Raw genomic sequence first — 3,937 nt, 5'->3', positions numbered from 1 at the left:
CCGTCACTACTTGGAAAGCCCTAGTTTCGGTTTCCGTATAATAATAATAATAATAATAAGAGTACTTTTATAGCGCCTCATCCACATCACCCAGGGACATGCTCTAAGCGCATAACATATATACAGGTTCTATGTACAGGAAAGTTGACGTCATAGATATTTCTTGAAGAGGTGAGTTTTGAGCTTGGACTTAAAGACTCGGAGTGATGGAGAGGTTTTAAGATCCGATGGTAGAGAGTTCCAGAGAGTGGCAGCAGCATGAGAAAATGAATTTGCACCAAAGGTTTTAAGTTTGCACACAGGAACAACTAGCAAGAGTTGATCGCTGGAGCGGAGAGATCTGTCAGGTTTGTACAGCGTTATCAAATCATGGAGGTATGCTGGACCAATGCTATAAAACAGACTGATAAACAAGGGAGAGCAGTTTAAATTCAATCCTCTCGCGGATCTGAGCCAGTGAAGAAGAATTTGAGAGCTTTTTTCATCGCGTAATATGAGAACATAGCTTTGTCCTTGTGACGGTGATGCGAGCAGCCTGATTCTGTATTTTCTGGAGGCGCTGTAATTGTTCATCAGAGATACCAATTAGTAAACTGTTACAGTAGTCCAATCGTGATAGAACTAGAGATCGAACGAGGGTGGCCGTTGCTTCTATGGTTAAGATGTTGCGTATGGAACCAATATTTCGGAGATGGAAGTGACATATTTTGCATAGGTGGTTGATATGACTTTTCATAGACAAATTTGAGTCCAAATAAACACCAAGATTTCTTACAGAGGGAGAGAAAGGGATTGAGGATTGTCCAATGGAAATGGAAGAAAGCTGACACTTCTGCTGTCTAAGGAAATACGTCTTCAACATGGTTTCAAGTATGAGTTGCCATAAAGAATAAACGAATTGAAATACGATTCCCTCCAATCCATTATTTTTTAAATCCATTATTTGCAGTTTGTATAAATCGACAGAATGTAACATAGGTTCATCAGGATGATTATCAAAATTCAATAATGGTTATGAATGATATTTTGATGTAAACATGTTGCAATTTGTTTGAGTGACTGAGTGAGTGAGTTAATATTTAACGTCACATCGGCAATATTTCAGCCATATCGTGACGAGAACATTTTACAGTGTAATGGAATATGTATATATGATAAAACCTGTCATCGAAGGACAGTAAAGCAACTAGAGTATCACAGATATATATATGTAAAACTAGTAATTGAATGCAATTTGTTTGAAGTAGTTATGTTGTTCACATGGGATTATTTAATCATTCCAGATGGATACTGTAGCAGAAAGCAGCCCCGCACTGAAAAGAGCCAGGGAGCTCATTGGCTAAAAATAAAATATACTGAGTCAAAAATGGGTGAGGTGAAACTGGGTTTTACGTCGTGCTTGAGAATATTTCGCTCACATGACGACGTGCATGCGTGTGTATGTGTATGTGCGGCTGCTTGTACTAGCCCAGACTTCAGCTGGTTTTATAGTGCTAGCCCACTGAGATACCACGCCGCAGTGAAGCATGAATACCCCACTCAGACACATTATACTGACTCCGAGCCGACCAGTCCTTGTTGTACCCAATAATGCCGAGCGCCAGGCAGGGACCAACAAGTACCATATTTTAACGTCTTTGGTATAACGCGGTCGGGGATCGAACACGCGACCTTCCGCTCTCCGGGCGGACGCTCTAAACCACTACACCACGGAGGCGGGTCACTGAGTCAAAAAGAAACTTCACATTCTTTCTTCAGGGAACTATAAAAGAACAAGAGATGGTAAGATGGTTAAATTGTGATTATTTCCGCTGTTTCATACAAGAATATTTTCGTTGAAATATCCGTCACTACTTGGAAAGCCCTAGTTTCGGTTTCCGTATAAGGAAGTACGTCTTCAACATGGTTTCAAGTATGAGTTGCCATAAAGCATAAACGAATTGAAATACGATTCCCTCCAATCCATTATTCGCAGTTTGTATAAATCGACAATTTGACAAGTCACATTTGTACAGAATGCAACATAGGTTCATCAGGATGATTATCAAAATTCAATAATGGTTATGAATGATATTTTGATGTAAACATGTTGCAATTTGTTTTAAGTAGCTATGTTGTTCACATGGGCTTATTTAATCATTCCAGATGGATGCTGTAGCAGAAAGCAGCCCACACTGAAAAGAGCCAGGGAGCTCATTGGCTAAAAATAAAATATGTCCCATCAAATCGCTGACTCTTTTCAGTGCGGGGTAGGTTAAGGCCAAGGTCGTCAATGGCGAACGGGTACGACACAATTCTGTTTGCGATGTATAAATGAGCGTAAACTCATTATGACAGTGAGATATAAGAGTCATGTTCCAGTAGTCATACGCCCATTAGTCCTTCTCCCACTAGTCATACAGCAAATGAGGGATTAATTAAAACAACAACAGGCATATAGCCTTTGGGCAAAATGGACTAGTCCGCTAATTAGAGAGATTGAGGTTAGTTTAATCGCTAACACTGAGAATGCCACAGTCTTTGGTAATGAACATAATACACCACAACTGAAAATTGCAAAATCAAGGATTCATTCCAGTGTATAGAGTATGTATGTGTACTATGTGACGCCTATATGACGACTAAGCCTTCCATTTCATATCTGTTTTAAGCAACATTTATGACTAGATTTCTAGATTTTCCAAAATCAGTATTTTTGCCGCCGTTACAGTAATGACATTTGATTTAAAGTTGAAACGTCACGATAAATTTGATGGAAAATTCTTGTCCACACTTCTCTGCTGATGATATACCCATCATACCAATCAGTACCTAGGAAACACTTGTCAAGAAGTAGAAACATACAGTTTGAGCATATTTTGCCCTTTTCCGTAGAATGACCCATTAGCATGTATCATTTTATCTCAGAACATATGTCATCATATGTTAACTAGAAACAATTTCAATCCAATTGTGATCAATGGGTGACGCTTATTTCAGAAAACGGTATTGATTCCCTTACTTATTGTGGCTTTCGCCGTGATTCGCGGCACCGATGTTTGTACTTGAAATGTGGCTTTAGGGCAATTGGTATTTTTCAAATGTGGCTTTCACTGATGTGAAGCTGTATTTTAGTTTCTTGGATTATTCCATTTTTACACGTATGACTAGTGGGACGTATAACTAATGGCAGGACACCGATATAAGTGTATCCGAAAGAATGACGACTAGCGCTCTGACAGGCACCATCAGTTCAACATGTTTTGGTGAATGTCGTATGTATAGTTGTGAAATAAACAAGAAAGGGGCGAGTTACCGCTACAATTCTGAGCAGGGATTTTGGCTCGGAATCGAGAAATCCCGATTTTTCGAGCTTCCGAAGACCCTAGCTCCCAAAGTACTGCTTCGATCTTTGTGCCGTATGTCTCATTTCGTGGGTAAATCTATTGGCTTGAAATGTGTGCAATTTTAAATGGGATAAATACACTGAGCATTGTTGAATTCGCCATGAAACGAACTTGGTGTGTTGACCTCGTTACATCCCTTTCCTTTTATAGACGTAGTACTAAGACCCCGTCAGTGACAGTAGATACCTTGATGGCAATTTTTAGCGTTACAAATCCCTGTGGCAGAAAGTAAGTATTGTGTATGTGAAACTTAGGTATATAATTTATTGTTGATGAGAAGTTCACAGTGAATTTGGTTAACCAACTTCTCTACATAAAAGAAGCAATCGCTGTGATCATTGACAATGCAGTAGATTTGATATGTGATCTGTATACGAGAGCAGCCGCTACGATGAGCAGACGACACGGGTCACGTGACCCGCAGCGCGGCGGGACTCGGCCAGCATGGTGTGACGCGGACTCTGACAGAGCGAAGATGGAAAGTATCTGGCGCTTGATAGATTTAGAGACAGGGATAGAGATGAAGACTATCAAACATTTCAGCATTACAG

Source organism: Haliotis rubra, unplaced genomic scaffold (assembly GCF_003918875.1).
Source record: "Haliotis rubra isolate DU_JTF1 unplaced genomic scaffold, ASM391887v1 Scf165, whole genome shotgun sequence".
NCBI lineage: Eukaryota > Metazoa > Mollusca > Gastropoda > Lepetellida > Haliotidae > Haliotis > Haliotis rubra.
Note: the sequence above shows the minus strand (reverse complement) of the source record.